This window comes from Salvelinus namaycush, chromosome 21, assembly GCF_016432855.1.
Source record: "Salvelinus namaycush isolate Seneca chromosome 21, SaNama_1.0, whole genome shotgun sequence".
Taxonomy (NCBI): Eukaryota; Metazoa; Chordata; class Actinopteri; order Salmoniformes; family Salmonidae; genus Salvelinus; species Salvelinus namaycush.
In genome coordinates this window covers 41281567-41304181 of record NC_052327.1, presented here as the reverse complement: position 1 = coordinate 41304181, position 22615 = coordinate 41281567, and positions in this window count along the sequence as shown.

Genomic DNA, 22615 nt, shown 5'->3' with positions numbered 1-22615 from the left:
AAGTGGGAGTCCTGGGAGTGCATTCCGACAAAGATCAGCAAAGGTAAGTGAAGACTTATGATACTATTTATGAGTTTTGTTGACTGCACAATTTGGCGGGTAACTGTATGGCTTGTTTTAGTGGCTGAACGCTGTTCTCAGATTATTGAATATTGTGCTTTTGCCGTAAAGCTTTTTTAAATCTGACACAGCGGTTGCATTAAGAACAAGTGTATCTTTAATTATATGTAAAACATGTATCTTTCATCAAAGTTTATGATGAGTATTTATGTTATTTGACGTGGCTCTCTGCAATTTCTCCGGATATTTTGGAGGCATTTCCGAACATGGCGCCAATGTAAACTGAGGTTTTTGGATATAAATATGAACTTTATCGAATCAAACATATATGTATTGTGTAACATGAAGTCCTATGAGTGTCATCTGATGAAGATCATCAAAGGTTAGTGATTCATTTTATCTCTATTTCTGCTTTTTGTGACTCCTGTCTTTGGCTGGAAAAATGGCTGTGTTTTTCTGTGATTTTGCGGTGATATAACATTATCGTTTGTGGTGCTTTCGCTGTAAAGCCTATTTGAAATCGGACACTTTGGTGGGATTAACTTCTACCGCCTCAGAAACCCGGATCCGGGAGCACCCCCCACCACCCCCACCAGTAAAAAAGCTGACTAGCATAGCTAGCATAGCGTCACAAGTAAATACTAGCATCTAAATATCATTCAATCACAAGTCCAAGACACCAGATGAAAGATACACTTCTTGTGAATCCAGCAATCATTTCTGATTTTTAAAATGTTTTACAGGGAAGACACAATATGTAAATCTATTAGCTAACCACGTTAGCAAAAGACACCATTTTTCTTTGTCCACCATTTTTTCTCTCCACCAGTAGCTATCACCAATTCGAAATATTGATAGCCACTAACCAAGAAAAAACCTCATCAGATGACAGTCTGATAACATATTTATTGTATAGCATAGGTTTTGTTAGAAAAATGTGCATATTTCAGGTAGAAATCATAGTTTACAATTGCACCCACCATCACAACTCGACTAGAATAAATACAGAGAGCAACGTGTATTACCTAATTACTAATCATAAAACATTTCTTAAAAATACACAGCGTACAGTAATTGAAAGACACAGATCCTGTGAATCCAGACAATATTTCAGATTTTCTAAGTGTCTTACAGCGAAAACACAATAAATCGTTATATTAGCATACCACATGTGCAAACATTACCCCAGCATTGATTCAAGGCAAAAAGAGCGATAGCATTATCACCACCAAAATATATTAATTTTTTCACTAACCTTCTCAGAATTCTTCCGATGACACTCCTGTAACATCATATTACAACATACATATAGAGTTTGTTCGAAAATGTGCATATTTAGCCACAAAAAAACGTGGTTATACAATGAGAATAGTAGCCAAACTGGCCAGAAAATGTCGGGCGCCATCTTGGACAGTGATCTAGTCTAATGAATAAATAATCATAAACTTGACTAAAAAATACAGGGTGGACAGCAATTGAAAGACAAATTAGTTCTTAATGCAATCGCTGAATTACATTTTTTAAATTATCCTTACTGTGCAATACAGGGTGCGCCAAAGCGAAGCTACCCCAAAGAAAATGGCGGCATATGCGTTTAACATTTTTCAACAGAACAACGATTTATCATCATAAATAGTTCTTACTATTAGCTGAACTTCCATCAGAATCTTGGGCAATGTATCCTTTCTCCGGTCTAATCGTCTTTTGGTCGAAAGATGTCCTCTTGTCCTGTCGAAATGGCCACTAACGTTCGGCATGTACTGGAAAAGTGTCCAACTATTGGAAGTGCGTCACAAAGAAATGCCAGAAAATCGCACTAAACGGATATAAATTGCTATAAAACGGTTTAAATTAACTACCTTATGATGTCTTTAACACCTATAACGAATAAAAATATGACCGGGGATATAGAAGTGGCTAAACCAAAGCTTGGAAGGAGGCCAGTCCGACGACCACTCTGCGTCGAGCGCACGGCTGAAAAGAAAGGTACTTCCGTATCTTGGTCTTTTATAAAGTCCCAGATTGCGCAATCGACCCCATTCAAATTGTCACCACTTACTGACATCTAGAGGAAGGCGTAGGCAGTGTTTGTAGCCCCACAGCATTCACAGGGACTTATAAACTGACCTGGGAGCAGGGGCCAAGATTTCTGAAATCTCACTCCCTGGCAGGAAAAGTGCTGTAGAATGAGTTCTGTTTCACTCAGAGACATAATTCCAACGGTTTTAGAAACTAGAGAGTGTTTTCTATCCAATAATAATAATAATATGCATATTGTACGAGCAAGAATTGAGTACTAGGCAGTTTAATTTGGCAACGTCAAGAAAAAAAAAGTGCTAACAGCTCCCCCTATTGAGTAGAGGTTAACAACAAGATTACCTTTAAAATGGTATAAGATACATGTATGTTTGAGGAATTTTAATTATGAGATTTCTGTTGTTTGAATTTGGCGCCCTGCACTTTCACTGGCTGTTGTCATATCATCCCGTTAACGGGATTGCAGCCATAAGAAGTTAATTGAGAGTCTGAACTCTAGTGGAGAACTTTTTGCATAGGATTTACTCAGCCGTTTGAGTGGCAGCTCAGACAGATTTCAATTTGAACTGCAGACATGGATTGATACCCTGGCTCCTTCATTACTCTCACCCTGATTATGCTGGAAGATGAATCAATAAGGCTTGCTCAACAATTCATTCATGCATTGATTCCCTACTTTGGTTTAATACAGCAACAAGCTAAGATTGTTACATTCAGTAACACTGGCGGTGTCTTTGGGCCTGGGGTGAGTCTTGCTCATTGATAAGTTGGATAGATAGGACATGTAGGGCAGAGACAGTTGTACTGTTACAAACCAAAATCCATTCACCTTTGGCCCTCCATGCCTGGTGTGCTGAAATGGAGGGCAACTGTACTGAGAGAAACTCATCCTGAAATGTTCTCTTCTCACCATTGTATGCTGTACGGTTAAAATGTAGCCTTTACATACACATACTTGATAGTCAGTTATCCTGTCAGCTAATTCCAAACCATTCCAAATAGCATACATACAGTACATAAGTATTTCTATGTTCCTGCTACCAGTCACTTTTCAACCCTGTTTACATGTATATCCTCCTATCACGCCTACACTGACCCAAACACTTACACTTACATAAACACACTCCACACCACCACCACGCGCACATACCCACCCACAATTTATGATGCTGCCATACTGTTTACTATTATTATTATTATTTATCCGGCTACCAGTCACTTTCTCCTAGTCCCTGCCTAGATGTACATATCTACCTCAAATACTCCAGGGTCCCTGTACATTGTACACTTGGAACTGGCACTGACAGTGTATATAGCTTCCTCTCTTATTTCTGATTTTGTTCTTTTTTTTATTATACTATTTTGATATTGAATACTGCACTGTTGGGTAGGGCTTGAAAGTTAATAGTTTCACTGTACTTGACATGAAAAATATGTTAACATTTGGTACCTTGACAGATTGTCAAACAACGTGAATTCATTTTCAACTTCCTATCAAACAAATGCTACGAACAACGAAGCCTACAGATGTGTCCAAGTGAATTTCCACCCATGGCTAAGTCTTGTTTTCCTCCTCTACACCTGACACAGAGTGTGATGGATGGTCATGCATGGCCTTAACAGGGCTAAAATGGAGGCAGCTGCTTGGGGTGACCTTTCCTCCGCTCCTCCTCATAAGTCATTAACACAGCATCATTAGGAGCCTCATACACACCTGGAGGGCCAGGTGCAGGGTCACGGCATGCAACTGCTGGACAAGCTGAGCTTCTTAAGCGGACAACGCAACTCACTATGAAACATTGATGTCTTTCGTGTATGACATTCCTTACCTATACCCTGTGTGAAGATGGCCTTTTATTGCAGTCAATGCATCTTCAATTATACCTCTAAATGTATGATTGTGTTACTTGTGGTAATTGGGCCCAAAATGTTTTTATTTTTCAAACCATTCCATATATGTATACATTTACGATCAACTTCATCCGCAACAGTCAGTAGCTTGTCATGTCAATGTGAGTGTGTTGGCCACGTCCACTCGTGGTAATTGGCCACAGACCTGATCTTAAATCTTTTTTGTGCCTTGAAAGGTGGTCTGTTTTACAATGGGGAAAGAAGGGTTTGAAGAGGTAGCCATGCTATATGCTCTGCAGGAAAGGTTTTTGATGTTTTAATAACCTTTCAGCATGGTCTGTGTTTTAATCTCTTTAAAACCATCTGTTTTACAGCTTAAAACCCATCAGAGTCTAAGCCCTGTCTAAGCCAAACCAGGGATCATTTAACTACTTGATTTAGAATTTAAAGACTCCTTTGAAGAATTAAACAAATATACACTACCGTTCAAAAGTTTTGGGTCACTTAAAAATGTCCTTGTTTTTGAAAGACATTTTTGAAAAATGGTCCATTAAATCGGTACTATTTAATGAAGCTGCCAGTTGAGGACTTGTGAGGCGTCTGTTTCTCAAACTAGACACTCTAATGTACTTGTCCTCTTGCTCAGTTGTGCACCGGAGCCTCCCACTCCTCTTTCTAGAGCCAGTTTGCGCTGTTCCGTGAAGGGAGTAGTACACAGCGTTGTACGAGATCTTCAGTTTCTTGCCAATTTCTCGCATGGAATAGCCTTCATTTCTCAGAACAAGAATAGACTGACGAGTTTCAGAAGAAAGGTCTTTATTTCTGGCCATTTTGAGCCTGTAATCAAACTCACAATAGCTGATGCTCCAGATACTCAACTAGTCTAAAGAAGGCCAGTTTTATTGCTTCTTTAATCAGGGCAACAGTTTTCAGCTGTGCTAACATACTTGCAAAGGGGTTTTCTAATGATCAATTAGCCTTTTTGAAATGATAAACTTGGATAAGCTAACACAATGTGCCATTGGAACACAGAAGTGATGGTTGCTGATAATGGGCCTCTGTACACCTATGTAGATATTCCATAAAAAAAGCAGCCATTTCCAGCTACAATAGTCATTTACAATATTAACAATGTCTACACTATATTTCTGATCAATTTGATGTTATTTTAATTGGCAAGCAATTTGCTTTTCTTTCAAAAACAAGGACATTTCTAAGTGACCCCAGACTTTTGAACGGTAGTATATATAAAAATGTATTTGATGAAAAAGAAATCTGGCCTTACTTCTATTAGCGTATACAAACACATTGAATAACAGAGTCACTGCAAGGAGCAACAGTCTCTAAAACATATAATTAGAAAGTTTGTTCTGAAGTGTCTATTATATATCTGAGAGATATAAGACAGATCAGGAAACGTGTATTTAACCCTATATTTTGGGCATTAAACAGTCTCCATACAGTATATACAGTTCTTCCATAAATGTTTTCAACTGGTACCTGAGGACCTGAGTCTTGTAAGGCCTGTGGGTGTCCTAGAGCAAAACAACTCTGTGTGTTCCAAACGGTTCAGACGCTGCAGACAGAAATTGGAAGATCGGCTGTACCAACTTCCGACGAGTCTCCTGACACTTGTGGAGGTCACAGATCAAAACTGAGAACCCCATCATGTTCGTGAGAGTCTTATCTTTCCAATAGCATGTAGGCCAAACCGTACAGACGATTTTGTGAGAAGACCTATATTCGGGACGTCTCATTGTCTGACAAATATTGCTCTAGCTCTGTCACCTTTCAACGCAGATGTGGAAGTGTGACACTGGTGGATGCTGTGGATTGAGATGCAACCAATACAAAAAAAACATATCTCTAGCTTACCGTAATTGCTGGACTATTAAGCGCACCTGAATATAAGCCGCACCCACTGAATTTAAAAAAAATATGTATTTTGTACATAAATAAGCCGCACATGTCTATAAGCCGCAGGTGCCTACCGGTACATTGAAACAAATGAACTTTACACAGCCTTTAAAGGAAACACGGCTTGTAACAAAAATAAATAGGCTTTTTAAACGAAACACGGCTTGTAACAAAAATAAATAGGCCTTTAAACGAAACACGGCTTGTAACAAAAATAAATAGGCTTTAACGAAACACGGCTTGTAACAAATTTAAAAAAAATAGCAGTAAACAGTAGCCTACCAAGAAAGTCATTGGTCACTATCTTCCTCCTGTGCACTGAAACCACTGAAGTCATCTCCTTTGGTGTCGGAGTTGAATAGCCTCAGAATTGCTTCATCCGATGTTGGATCGTTTTCATTGTCGCTCTCGTCACTTTCATCCGGAGGCAAATTCCCCGCTGAGCTCATGCTGCCCTCTTCAATACGCAGCAGTCCAGCCTTTCGAAACCCGTTGATGATAGTGGATTTTTTTATTTTTTTTGACAATGCTCCACGCTGTCAGGACCCACTGGCAGACTTGACCATAAGTTGCTCTTCGCATGCGGCCCGTTTTAGTGAAGGATTTCTCCCCACTTGTCATCCAAGCCTCATTTTCTAGTTCGGGCCATCTGCTTTTCTTTCCTCTGAAAGCTTTTGTTGTCTTTTTGCACTGAGTCAGTTTCTCACGCTGCTGTTTCCAACGTCTTATCATCGACTCATTAAGGCCAAGCTCCCGTGCAGCAGCTCTATTTCCTTTTCCAACAGCCAGATCGATCGCCTTCAAATTGAAAGCTGCATCATATGCATTTCTGTAACGGTCGGCGTAATCCTCCTCATCGGACGAGGAGGAGAGGCGAGAAGGATCAGACCAATATGCGGAGTGGTTTGTGTCCATGATTATTTATTAACCAAATAAACGGAACACTAACGAAACAAAATGACAAAAGAGAAACGACCCGAATACAGACACGAGATACAACACGAGATACAAAAAGTATGATTCTCAATCAGGGACAACGATTTACAGCTGCCTCTGATTGAGAATCATACCCGGCCGAACACAAACAACCCGACATAGAAAAATAACACATGGACAACCCACCCCAACTCACGCCCTGACCAACCAAATAAATACAAGAAAAAGGAAAAACAGGTCAGGAACGTGACAATTTCTCCGTGTCTTTGATGAGGGTGACAAAATGACTACCGTAATCAGAATTATGGGAAGTTTGAGCGCGCTCGATTTGACGGTGCTCAGTTTTTTGGCGGCATGAATCTTGTGAAAGCGGGAAAAATCCATAAATTAGCCGCGTCATTGTATAAACCGCAAGGTTCAAAACGTGGGAAAAAGTAGCGGCTTGTAGTCCGGAAATTACGGTAATCTGACAGATTTTTAGGGAGATGTTTTATTATTATGCTAATTAGATTTACACGTGGGCGCGGACATCGACCTAAGGGGTTTAATAAATATGTATTGAATTTTGATAATTATTATTATTTTAACCTGGGGATGTGCACGAGGTACAGCCAGCTCCATCAAACCCTGGAGTGTTATTCTGCAGAATGGGACAGTTCAGTATAGTATGCACCATTGAGAGAGTTATTAATGTACATGTTTGTAGTGTCTCATATATTATTGTGTGTACTGTTATATGTCTTTATGTGGGCTTAGAATTTCATGAGGGTGATTACAATAAACACATTTTAGCTTCTGGGAATAACGAAACAAACGTATTGGTCTGTAATTAAAACATTGGTCTTGTATCAGTCTCAATACAATGGTGGAGCCAATCCAGGTATACTGCACCAATATACACTGCTCAAAAAAATAAAGGGAACACTTAAACAACACAATGTAACTCCAAGTCAATCACACTTCTGTGAAATCAAACTGTCCACTTAGGAAGCAACACTGATTGACAATAAATTTCACATGCTGTTGTGCAAATGGAATAGACAAAAGGTGGAAATTATAGGCAATTAGCAAGACACCCCCAATAAAGGAGTGGTTCTGCAGGTGGTGACCACAGACCACTTCTCAGTTCCTATGCTTCCTGGCTGATGTTTTGGTCACTTTTGAATGCTGGCGGTGCTTTCACTCTAGTGGTAGCATGAGGGCAACAACCCAGCAGCAGGACCGCTACCTCCGCCTTTGTGCAAGGAGGAGCACTGCCAGAGCCCTGCAAAATTACCTCCAGCAGGCCACAAATGTGCATGTGTTGTATATAATTAAAGCTTAATTAGAGTAAACATCACTAGCAAGAGGATCAAATTCAAGGTGATACTTCTGAGTTGGAACAATATGTTGTGGTCAAAAATGCACAGGCTGCACTTCTTATGATTTATGAAATTAACCTTTACCCCCAAAAATGGAACCATTCCTTATTTAAAGAACACATAAAAATACATGTACTGCACACTACAACACAAATAAATAATACATTTGTTTTCTAATGCCATGTAAAACCTAATGTATTTAGCATAGCAGTCCACCTATGTTAATAATCATTAAGACCAGCTCATGATCATTTAGTCAATCACAACAATAATGTTAATGTATACTGTGTTTTTTCCAAGGAGTCAGTGGTGGTGGGTATTTACAAAAATATGTAGGTTATAAATCAGCATAATACACTTTGGGATGTGAGCAGACTGCAGTACGGAAGCACCAATGCAGAACTCCCCGTCTTGTAAACAGACAATATCAACGACCTTCATACACTGACTGCATGATTGAAAGACAAATTAATTTCAGGTTCCAAGAACATAAATCTGGTTTTACCATCCAGATGTCGAATGCTTTTTTTACTTCTCTGAGTTGAACAGATATATGAAAGAGAGAACTCCGGCAATATGGCCAACATCATTAAAATAGTAACCTGGCCTTGTCAAACCTTTGTTTGTAGACATTGTTTGAAAGACTGGGTGACTTTATAGGCAGGAAGAGAGGGACAGGTAAATTCAGGTAAAACACAGATGGCTGGGGAAGTTAAGCACATCAACCCACATAGTGTAATGTTGGTAATTCATTCATATTCATTGTTTTCTAACTGAACAAGTTCTAATTTGCTTGATTGGAGAAGCTGGATTGCTGTACTGAAGAAGATGTGGTTGTGTGAGAGATAGGGATAGAGATGAGAACACATTCTAGTGTAGTGTGCTATGGTAACGTGTACAGTAAAGGATATAGACAAATACCATGTCCATATTATGGCAAGAACAACTCAAATAAGTAAAGACAAATGACAGCCCATCATTACTGAAGGTCAGTCACAAACACCATCAAGCGCTATGATGAAACTGGCTCTCATTAGGACCGTCACAGGAAAGGAATATCCAGAGTTACCTCTGCTGCAAAGGATAAGTTCATTAGAGTTAACTTCTTGACGCTAGGAGGCAGAATTTTTTGGTTTGGAAAAATAACGTTCCCAATGTAAACGGCCTATTTCTCATGCCCACATGCTAGAATATGCATATAATTGACAGATTAGGATAGAAAACACTCTGAAGTTTCCAAAACTGTCAAATATTGTCTGTGAGTATAACAGAACTGATTTTGCAGGCGAAAACCTGAGGAAACCCAACCCGGAAGTACCTCTTATTTTGAAAAATCCCTGTTCCATTGCCTGCCTATCCTCCATTTAAAGGGATATCAACCAGATTCCTTTTCCAATGGCTTCCACAGGTTGTGAACAGGCTTTAGACATAGTTTCAAGCTTTTATTCAGAAAAATTAGCGCGATTTATAAAATCATATTTGAATCATAAATTCAAATATTATCGATTATTTATGTTAAAAACAACCTGAGGATTGATTCTAAAAACGTTTGACATGTTTCTACGAACTTCACGGATACTATTTGGAATTTTCGTCTGCCCTTCATGACCTGCCTGAGCCTGTGGATTTCTGAACATAACGCGCCAAACAAATGGAGGTTTTTTGATATAAAAATAATCTTTATCGAACAAAAGGAACATTTATTGTGTAACTGGGAGTCTCGTGAGTGCAAACATCCGAAGATCATCAAAGGTAAGCGATTCATTTTATTGCTTTTCTGACTTTTGTGACCAATCTACATTGCTGCTAGGTGTTTGTAATGTTTTGTCTAGTGATCGATAAACTCACACAAACGCTTGGATTGCTTTCGCTGTAAAGCATATTTTCTAAATCTGACACGACAGGTGGATTAACAACAAGCTAAACTGTGTTTTGCTATATTGCACTTGTGATTTCATGAAATTAAATATTTTTTGTAATTTTTTTTGAATTTGGCACTCTGCAATTCAGCGGTTGTTGATGAAAATGATCCCGCTAAAGGGATCCGTGCGCCAAGTTAACAGCCTCAGAAATTGCAAACCAAATAAATGCTTCACAGAGTTCAAGTAACAGACATCTCAACATCAACTGTTGAGAGGAGACTGTGTGAATCAGGCCTTCATGGTCGAATTTCTGCAAAGAAACCACCACTAAAGGACACCAATAGGAAGAAGAGACTTGATTGGGCCAAGAAAAACGAGCAAGGGGCATTAGACTGGTGGAAATCTGTCCTTTGGTCTGATGAGTCCAAATTTGAGGTTTTTGGTTCCAACCGCCGTGTCTTTGTGAGACGCAGAGTAGGTGAACAGATGATCTCCGCATGTGTGTGTAACGATCGTCTGTTGAAGAAAGTGTGGACCAAAGCGCAGCGTGGTAAGTGTTCATGCTTTTTATTTCAACTGAACACTAAATTCAAAAATAACAAAGAGAATGAACGAAAACCGAAACAGTCCTGTCAGGTGCAGAAACACAAAACAGAAAATAAACATAGAATGCCCACCCAAATCACACCCTGACCAAACCAAAATAGAGACATAAAAAGCTCTCTACGGTCAGGGCGTGACAGTGTGGTTCTCACCGTGAAGCATGGAGGAGGAGGTGTGATGGTGTGGGGGTGCTTTGCTGGTGAAACTGTCAGTGATTTATTTATAATTCAAGGCAAACTTAACCGACATGGCCACCACAGCATTCTGCAGCGACACAGCGTTCTGCAGCGATATGACATCCCATCTGGTTTGTGCTTAGTGTGACTATCATTTGTTTTTCAACAGGACAATGACCCAACATTGGGCTATTTGACCAAGAAGGAGAGTGATGGAGTGCTGCATCAGATGACCTGGCCTCCAAAATCACCAGACCTTAACCCAAGCTTGAGGCCCTGGGTCTCAACCCCACCCTGTGCAATTGGGTCCTAGACTTCCTGACGGGCCGCCCCAGGTGGTGAAGGTAGGAAACAACATCTCCCCTTCACTGATCCTCAACACTGAGGCCCCACAAGGGTGTGTGCTCAGCCACCTCCTTTACTCCCTATTCACCCATGACTGCGTGGCCATGCATGCCTCCAACTCAATCATCAAGTTTGCAGACGACACAACAGTAGTAGGCTTGATTACCAACAACAACGAGACAGCCTGCTGGGAGGAGGTGAGGGCTCTTGGAGTGTGGTGTCAGGAAAATAACCTCTCACTCAATGTCAACAAAACAAAGTAGATGATTGTGGACTTCAGGAAACAGCAGAGGGAGCACCACCCCTATCCACATCGACGAGACAGCAGTGGAGAAGTTGGAAAGTTCCTCGGCGTACATATCACTGACAAACTGAAATTGTCCACCCACACAGACAGTGTGGTGAAGAAGGCGCAACAGCGCCTCTTCAACCTCAGGAGGCTGAAGAAATTTGGCTTGTCTCCCAAAACCCTCACAAACTTTCACAAACTTTTACAGATGCACAATTGAGAGCATCCTGTCGGGCTGTATCACCACCTGGTACGGCAACTGCAACTGCAACGCCCACAACCGCAGGGCTCTCCAGAGGGTGGTGTGGACTGCACAACGCATCAGCGGGGGCAAACTACCTGCCCTTCATGACATCTACAGCACCCGAAGGCCAAAAAGATCATCAAGGACAACAACCACCTCAGCCACTGCCTGTTCACCCTATTTTCATCCAGAAGGCAGGGTCAGTGCAGGTGCATCAAAGCTGGGACCGAGAGACTGAAAAACAGCTTCTATCTCAAGGCCATCAGACTGTCAAACAGCCATCACTAGCACAGAGAGGCTGCTGCCTACGTACAGAAAATAAATCATTGGACACTTTAATAAATGGAACACTAGTCACTTTATTAGGCATTTGTTATGGAATTGTTCGTTATTACTTATTAGATATTGCTGCACTGTCTGAACTAGAAGCACAAGCATTTCACTACACACGCAAAATCATCTGCTAACCATGTGTATGTGACCAATAACATTTTATTTTATTTTGATTTGATTTGATTGAGATGGTTTGGGATGAGTTGGACCGCAGTGTGACTGAAAAGGAGCCAACAAGTGCTTCGCAAATATGGGAACTCCTTTATAACTGTTGGGAAAGCATTCCAGGTGAATGTGGTTGATAGAATACCAAGAGTGTGTCAAGCTGTCATCAAGGCAAAGGGTGGCTACTTTGAAGAATTTTAAATATAATTTAAATTTTTATATTTAACATAATTTTTGTTACTACATGATTCCATGTGTTATTTCCTAGTTTTGATGTCTTCACTATTATTTGACAATGTATAAAATAGTCAAATAAAGAAAAACCCTTGAATGAGTAGGTGTGTCCAAACCTTTGACTGGCACTGTTCAATGGTGTGAAGTACTTCAAACTTCTTAAGGCACTATTTTCACGTCCGGATGAAAAGTGTGCCCAAAGTAAACTGCCTGCTACTCAGGCCCAGAAGCTAGGATATGCATACAATTGGTAGATGTGGATGGAAAACACGCTAAAGTTTCTAAAACTGTTAAAATTATGTATGTGAGTATAACAAAACTTATTTGGTAGGCGAAACCCCGGGGACAAACCATCCAGGAAAATAATGTTGAGGTCACTCTCTTTTCAATAGTTTTTCAATGTGGATCTAGATTTCTAAGGCACTTGCTTGCAGTTCCTATCGCTTCCAATAGATGTCAGTCTTTAGAGATTGATTGATGTTTTTCCTTTGAGAAATGAAGAAGTAGGGCTGTTCAGAACGAGGGTCGTGTCTAGTTTACTGTTGTGGTTGGGGCGCGTGACCTGAAAGCTCGCTTCACTTTGTTTTCGTCCGGTATTGAACACAGTTTATCCCGTCTTAAATGTTATAGATTATTTATGTTTAAAAATACCTACAGTTGGATTAGGAAAGTTGTTTGAAATGTTTGGATCAAGTTTACAGGTAACTTATTAGATACTTTGTAGTCATGTTGCGCGAGTTGGAACCGGTGTTTTTCTGGATCAAACGCGCCAAATAAATTGACATTTTGGAGATATAACAACAGAATTTATTGAACAAAAGGACCATTTGTGATGTTTAATGGACATATTGGAGTGCCAACAGAAGAAGATCTTCAAAGGTAAGGCATGAATTATATCGTTATTTCTGACTTTTGTGTCGTGCCTGGCTGGTTGAAATGTGATTTTCATGTGTTTGTTTGATGGGGTGCTTTCCTCAGATAATAGCATGGTTTGCTTTCGCCGTAAAGCCTTTTTGAAATCTGACATGGTGCCTGGATTAGCAAGAAGTTCATATTTAACCTGATGTATAACACTTGTATGATTTATGAATTATTATTATGAGTATTTCTGTTTTTGAATTTGGCGCGCTGCTATTTCACTGGGTGTTGTCAAATCAATCCTGTTAACGGGATTGGCGTGCGAAGGGATCACTAAGGAGTTTTAAGTAAAAATACTTTTAAGTTCGACCTAAGTAGTGTTTTGGGGTATTTGTACTTTATTTTACTATTTATATTTTTAAACAACTTTTACTTTTACTCCACTACATTCCTAAAGAAAACAATGTACTTTTACTATTTACATTTTCCTTGACACCCAAAGTACTCATTACATTTAGAATGCTTAGCAGAACAGGAAAATTGTCTAACTCACGCACTTATCAAGAGAACATCCCTGGGCATCCGTACTGCCTCTGTTCTGGCAGACTCACTAAACACAAATGCTTTGTTTGTAAATTATGTGAGTGTTGAACAGTGACCCTGGCTATCCGTAAATTTAAAAAACAAGAAAATCATGTCATCTGGTTTGATTAATATAAGACATTTTAAATGATTAATACTTTTACATTTGATAATTAAGTACATTTAAAACCAAATAATTGTAGACTTTTACTCAAGTAGTATTTTCCTGGGTGACCTTTACTTTTACTTGAGTCATTTTCTTTTAAGTTATCTTTGCTTTTACTCAAGTTTGAAAATTGGGTACTTTTTCCACCACTGGTACTGTATACATATAATAATAATAATTATCATGATTTTGTTGGTGTATTCGTTCCTCTGTAATACTACTAGCCAACTACCATTTTATGAAGTTGGCTTTAGCTAGACCAGATAGGTTCCCAATCTCCCAACCTCATAACTAGCTACCAAGAAGCCATTTCAGGCTATCAAGTTAGAGAAGCTAGATAATCTAGCTATTTTAGCTGGTGTGCCTGCTGGCAAGGTCGTTAGACTTTAGAGAAGCAAACAAATACTTCAGAAATGTACTAAATAAGACTCAAATTCCTTTCAGTCTTTTGCCCAGATTTTAGCAGAGATGCAGAGAAGCATATTGCGTTTCTTTATCAATAGAACCACCAGTCAGGAGGATACAGACAGCTTTTTTTTTTTTACATAGAATTAAGCATAATGATTATGGCTCTAGATTGCAGGAAAAAGCTGTTTCAGGTGTTTGAAAATGCTTAATTCTCCAACCACCCTCCAGCCATCCTCATGTACTTTGTGCCACCACGGGTTGTTGGGGGTGTATGTGTATGTGTATGTGTGCGAGTGTGTTTTTGTGTGTGTGTGTATGTGCATGCATGAGAGCGAGAAAGAGAGCGAGATGAAAAGGATAGATAAGTATGTTTATCATGTACTTCAAAAATTAAAGATGGACCCTTCCTTAGATTGGGAATAGTCGCTGAAATGAAGAATAATGATGGTAACATACAGTATATTGCTTTCAGTGACATCACAATGTATCTTAACTGCATGTTTTCAATTACCAATGCTTTTATCTGTCCCAGCAAGCTCTGTTGAAAAATGCATGTGGAGGACTTCATAAAACCACTGTGCACACATACGCACGCACGCACGCACGCACGCACGCACGCACGCACGCACGCACGCACGCACGCACGCACGCACGCACGCACGCACGCACGCACGCACGCACGCACGCACGCACACACGCACACACGCACACACACACACACACACACACACACACACACACACACACACACACACACACACACACACACAGTTCTCAGCTAGATGGATGACCTTGTACATAAGACAGAATAATAACGACAGGAATATTGGGCGCTAGTATCATGGTATGCACGTATGCCAGGGCCCACAGGCTAACTCCGGGCCAGCCATCCAACATGGAGGCGCTGAAGTTAATGGGAGTGGACAGGAGGAGGTGGGGGTGTGATGCTCAGCTCACCGCGAGCACTTCCAACCGTGGCGGGCATGCCTGAAAAGGTGTTTGAAAGCGATCTGATTTAGGCTACAGAGGCTACAGTCCGTCACAAAGGCGGCAAAGTAAATTCAGAGAAAATTAGTCTTTATAGATGGTGTATTGGTCCTGACTGCCGGCAGTCAGTATCCATTTATGGTAATGGTGAGACCCACAAGCCAAGGTGGCTTCCTCAGGCCTGTTTATTTTGTTGTTCAGGAATGCAGTACTGTCTGCAGTTATTTGTTTTACTGTATATTTATTATTTTAGGACAAAAGGGACAGAAGTTCCCTTCAGAAAGTTGTCCTTCCAGAAAGTAGTCCTTTCAGATAGTAGTCCTTCCAGAAAGTAGTCCTTCACTTCACTACTGTAAGTCTGGTTAGCTTTGGTCTGCCATAAATGTTTCAAAATCCATTCCCTTATTTGATCTATGAGCATATTCGACCATTGAAGACCTGGAAGTGGGAAAACCACTAGAGGTTAAGATCACAAGTTCATATTTCATTAAATTCACTGGTTACTGTAACAGTTTTAATGGGCCATCATTAGTGTGTGATGGGCTGATGGTTAGTGAGGGGGGAAGAGTGTGAGAAAGGACTCCACTTGATGAGGTGTAATAGATAAAGGCAGAAAACGTTATGCTAAATGTGTAATTGAGTTTGAAAAGATACCATCGTCTTGGGGAAAGAGGGGATAAAAGAATGACACAATAATGTTTTCTGGGGTTGAGGCCAACTTTTTCAGAAATGGGACGTTTCTTGTTTTCCATGCCAGTTGTTTTTACAGGTAATAATTGGGCGAGGGTGACAGGAGTGCCATCCTTGCTGATTTGGCAAATTATTTAAACCAGCCGAGGTGTTCATTCCCTATCTTTTACAAGCGTCTATAATCCTCTGTGACAAAGTGTTGAGGGGGAAAAAAGGACAGATCAAAATAGATTGAAAAAGACTTAAGTGTAGGATACTGAATAGAGCATTTCTGATAAATACATAATATTGACAAAATTGGATACCAGATTTAGTCGACTACCAATAGATTACTATTTACTGAAATGACTAATTAAAATAAATCTAATTATGAAAATGACAAGTTATTTACCTAATTAGATGTAGCAAGATAATACATTGTTTAAATGCCGTGTCTGCAATCAAAATATTGGGTTATTTCTCCAGTCAGATCTCACTTCACTTAATTGCACGTAGCCATGCATTATAACCAGAAAGGCACTTCTGAAAATACTGCTTTGTCTCTAGTAAAATAAGCCACAAGCACCTATCAACAGCACAGTCTTTATGACAAAGCTAAATCAAACAAACCATCACCTTTTTCCTCTTAAAAAACTGGCATTTACACCCCCCGTCCTCTCCCCCCCACACGTCCTCTCCACCGGCCTTTGTTTGCGAGATGAGATGTGAGAAGTCCAGTAGTTTTCCTCGGTTGGACCACCTGAGTGGCAGTGACACAGAACACCATCACCTTCCTATCTGGGCCACGCCACGGCCAACTCAGGGCCCACACCAGAGGGAGTTGATCAATCAGCAGGCAGGGCATTAATCTTATTTGACACACTGACTCTCCCCTTGGAGGACGTCCGGTGGTTCTGGGAAGCAGTCCAACAGCAGAGCCCGGCCCGGTGCTGCCAGAGTGATGCAGAGTGTTGGAGGGGCTGGCATGGTGGGTTGGAGGAAGGAGAAAGTGGACAGAGAGGGCCAGCAGGTGGAAGGAGGTAGGTATGTAGAAGGCACGAGATGAGGGGTAGGCGAAGGTATGGAGACAGAGGAGTGAGCAATAAAGGATGGAAATAGGTGGGAAGGGGAGAGTATTTCAACAGCTGTGCAAGGCAGAACTTAGCATGGGTCATTGCAAGCTGCTCTGTTCCCAGTTACAGTCGTTGAGTCGTTATACTTGCCTTGGTATGAGCTTACTGATTATCGAAGAAAAAAGCCTTTCAATGGCAATGATGCACATGCAGGACTGGTATTGCCAAACAAATATAAGTACAAATACACCATCGATAAGAGACATTACTGTGCAGCGTATTTATCAACTTGGCCAAGGCTTTCGACTCTGTCAATCACCACATTCTTATTGGCAGACTCAACAGCCTTGGTTTCTCAAATGATTGCCTCGCCTGGTTAACCTGTTTGGCGTGCAAGCCCGACGTCGGTACACTTATGACAACAGCCAGCTCAAAGTGCAGGGCGCGAAATTCAAAAGATATTTTTTTTAAATATTTAACTTTCACACATTAACAAGTCCAAGACACCAGATGAAAGGTACACATCTTGTGAATCAAGCCAACATGTCCGATTTTTAAAATGTTTTACAGGGAAGACACAATATGTAAATCTATTAGCTAACCACGTTAGCAAAAGACACCACTATTTTTACTCCATCAGTTTTTTACTCCATCAGTAGCTATCACAAATTCGACCAAATAAAGATATAAATAGCCACTAACCAAGAAACAACTTCATCAGATGACAGTCTGATAACATATTTATTGTATAGCATATGTTTTGTTAGAAAAATGTGCATATTTCAGGTATAAATCATAGTTTACATTGCAGCTACAGTCAGAAATTGCACCGAAAGCAGACAGAAAAATTACAGACAACAACGCCAAATAACTAAATACTCATCATAAAACATTTCTGAAAAATACATAGTGTACAGCAATTGAAAGACAGGCATCTTGTGATTCCAGACAATATTTCCGATTTATCAAGTGTTTTACAGCGAAAACACAATATAGCGTTATATTAGCTTAGCACAATAGCAAACATAACAACAGCATTGATTCAAGGCAAAAATAGCGATAACGTATAAACCACCAAAATATATTAATTGTTTCACTAACCTTCTCAGAATTCTTCAGATGACAGTCCTGTAACATCATATTACACAATGCATATAGAGTTTGTTCGAAAATGTGCATATTTAGCGGCACAAATCGTGCTTATACAATGAAAATAGTGTCCAAATACTCAAGCAATCTGTCCGGCGCCATCTTGTAAAGGCACCTATTCTTATCGAAAACTATTCATAAACTTGACTAAAAAAATACAGGTTGGACAGCAATTGAAAGACAAATTAGTTCTTAATGCAATCGCTGAATTACATTTTTAAAATTAACCTTACTGCGCAATACAGGCTGCGATAACGCAAGGCTACACTGCAGGAAATGGCGTCTTATGCATTTGACATTTTTCAACAGAACAATGAATTATCAGCATAAATAGTTCTTACTTTTCGATGAACTCCCATCAGAATCTTGGGAAAGGTGTCCTTTGTCCAAAAGAATCGTTGCTAGGTTGGAGAACGTCGTCTTCAACGTTGCAATTAGCAGTAAACAATAGCCATGTGGGCCAGAGATACCCAACTTCCTACAACGTCACGAAAATAAATACCCGAAAATCGCAACATACTGACATAAACTGATATAATTCGGTTTAAAATAACAACATTACGATGTCTTCAACACCTATATCGAATAAAAACAGAGCCGGATATATCTAGGAGCTAAAACGGGAGCTTCTAAAATGACATGCCAAGACCCTCCCTGCGTCAGAGCGAAGAGTGGAAAGATGGGACACTTCGGTTCCAAGCAATTTATAACCTTTGGGAACTACGTAGAAACTCCATTTCAACTCTCCCTATTCGCTGACACCCAGTGGAAGGCGTATGCAGTGCATCTCAACCAATAGAGGACAGGCAAATTAATACACAGGTCTCAGAACAGCCAGCAAAATTCTGCATTCTGACATACACATAGGACAATTGCTCTAAGTCCAGTTCTGTTTCACCCACAGATATAATTCAAACGGTTTTAGAAACTAGAGAGTGTTTTCTATCCAATAGTAATAATAATATGCATATTGTACGAGCAAGAATTGAGTACGAGGCCTTTTTGAAATGGGCACCTTTTATCTGGCTACTCAATACTGCCCCTTGAGCCCAAACAGGTTAACCAACTACTTCCCTGACAGAGGTCAGTGTGTCAAATCGGAGGCCTGTTGTCCGGACCTCTGGCAGTCTCTATGGGAGTGCCACAGGGTTCAATTCTCAGGCCGACTCTCTTCTCTGTATACATCAATGATGTTGCTCGTGCTGCTGGTGATTCTCTGATCCAGCTCTACGCAGACGACACCATTCTGTATACTTCTGGCCCTTCTTTGGACACTGTGTTAACTGACCTCCAGACGAGCTTCAATGCCATACAACTCTCCGTCCCTCTCTATTCCCCTGTCTCTATCCCAGTCCCTCTCTATTCCCCTGTCGCTATCCCAGTCCCTCTCTATTCCCCTGTCTCTATCCCAGTCCCTCTCTATTCCCCTGTCTCTATCCCAGTCCCTCTCTATTCCCCTGTCTCTACCCCAGTCCCTCTCTATTCCCCTGTCTCTACCCCAGTCCCTCTCTATTCCCCTGTCTCTATCCCAGTCCCTCTCTATTCCCCTGTCTCTATCCCAGTCCCTCTCTATTCCCCTGTCTCTATTCCAGCCTACTCTGGACGTTCTGACTTAGAATATGTGGACAACTACAAATACCTAGGTGTCTGGCTAGACTGTAAACTCTCCTTCCAGACTCACATTAAGCATCTCCAATCCAAAATTAAACCTATAATAGTCTACCTATTTCGCAACAAAGCATCCTTCACTCATGCTGCCACACATACCCTCGTAAAACTGACCATCCTACCGATCCTCGACTTCGGCGATGTCATTTATAAAATAGCCTCCAACACTCTACTCAACAAATAGGATGCAGTCTATCACAGTGCCATCTGTTTTGTCACCAAAGCCCCATATATTATCCACCACTGCGACCTGTATGCTCTCGTTGGCTGGCCCTCGCTTCATACTCGTCCAGTGTTTAATTACAATACTGTAATTACTTCGCCACCATGGCCTATTTATTGCCTTACCTCCCTTATCTTACCTCATTTGCACTCACTGTATATAGACTATTTCTTATTTTTTCTACTGTATTATTGACTGTATGTTTTTTTATTCCATGTGTAACTCTGTGTTGATGTATGTGTCGAACTGCTGTGCTTTGTCTTGGCCAGGTCGCAGTTCTAAATGAGAACTTGTTCTCACAACTAGCCTACCTGGTTAAATAATGGTGAAATAAAAAAAGTATTACAATTTAAAAAATTGACAAGGAATGGTGACAGATACTGAGGCTAAGACGCTTTAGATCGTGATGTCATGCCTCTGACAGAGCTTAACAAGCACATAACATGTAAACAAGAGATGAATAGATCTATATTCTTCATACAATTAGATTCAGAGTAGATTCAATACATGAAGATCAGAGGACACATTAACATAGCATTGGCATAATCTTAAATGTCACACACAATAGAGATCCACTCTTAATTTTCCTCAGCAAACCCGAAAGGACCTTGAGCCATACACTTGAGGGTGAAGGAGCATCAGAGAGGGAGATACAGATGAGATGTTTTGAGGAGTGCCAGGACATGACTCCTCTGTTATGAATGAAGGAGGTCACTCAGTTCTCTGTTGATCAGAGGCTAGCAGGCCAGAAGTGACAGCAGAGCACTTGTGTTGACCACAGTAGACACATTGTGGTGCTCAATATGAGGTCAGACATGACACGTCTGCTGATGACAACATGCATTTGTGGAGGACTGCTTGTCATCCCAGTCTTCCAGAACATATGGACTCTCTCTCTTTCACGCTCTAATATTTCTGCATTGGCATGTTTGCCATTTTGCTGTGAGATGTCAAATTGTTCGTTTGACATTTCTGTGATGGCTTTTTAAAAGCAGACCCGTCAGTAAGGAGACAGTGTGTTCTCAACATGTTTCTGAAATCATCACAAATAGCACAACAATAATTTAATGCTGAAAAATATAGAGTTCCTTCCCAGAGAGCCCGACTGCAGTCTAACCAGTGTTCTTCAACTATCAAGGAAACTAGATTTACTGTTTTCAATATCTAATTCAGTCAAAACTGATGACCTCTGACCACTTAGCAATTGCATGAACTTGGTCACTATATTAAACAAACAGGGACCGCAGATGAAAATTTGCTATTTCGCTAAATATGTAGCTTTTTTGTGTGTTTTTCTGGCATCAAGCCTTTTGTGATAAACTGTACCATCCATCTCCCCTGTAATTAAGCCATATTAAGCCATACCAGATCACTGAAATGAATTGAAAGCGGGAGCAAATGAAATCAAACAACATTATTGAGTTCAGGCTCATCAACACTGGAGCCTGGTTTATGTGATGTGCTATGCCAGGAATTACATAGAGATAGCTTGATAGGAATACTGTGAAACAGTTGTGAAGATGTTGAATAATGTCCGATGCCGCTGCAGGCTCTCTCAGCTATAGCTAGATAACATGTACAAAATACATTTTGGCTGTATGATAATACTGTTATGAATTCTCTATTGACCAGAACACATCAAATCTGCCCTGTGACGCTCTACAAGAATCATCACCAGCACATTCAGACAAGAAATGTAACAGACCAGTGCCTCCAGTGAAATTGGGGCTTTTTGAAGTGAATATCCTTTGCCTTGCGCCTGGATGCCCGTTGATGCCCCCTAGCATCCTGGGCACGCCATGTTGGGAGTAAAATCAGGTTGCATATGCCCGTCATATGATAAAGGCCGCCTCATGGAAGGATCTAACGAGCTAACCAGGTCACATCACAGACAGCCCAACACCAAAATAAACCCATGGTTACCAAACGAGGGGGCTGTGCCCTGGTTGTGGACACATAGCACTGGAATTGGAAGTGAGATGAGTTTGCATGTCAGTTATTTTGAATGTCCTAATCAACAAGGTCTCAAAAACTGTACTGTTAACAAACTTTCATAATAGTACAGGTCAACATCTATGTATTGATGAAATGCTGTGTTGTGTTTAACCCCTAAAAACACCAACATATTTATAACCCTAAAGCGCCAACAGAGGTAATTTCTTACCCCAAATTGGTAATGATTGAAAAGAGCTTTTCATCCAATTGGCGACAGATTTACTTGCGAATATTCAAAAATCCTGAGAGAAAAATGACTTATTTTCCTGATTTGTTTAATATTAAGAGTTAACAATTATATGCTTAACAATAGTAAGATATTTCTATTCTACCAATGCTATGCTTCTGAGAAAGGATGGTTCCACTCTTCCACGTTCCCTCCCCGCAGCTGGTGGTCATGGACATGGGATAGAGATAAACTTAA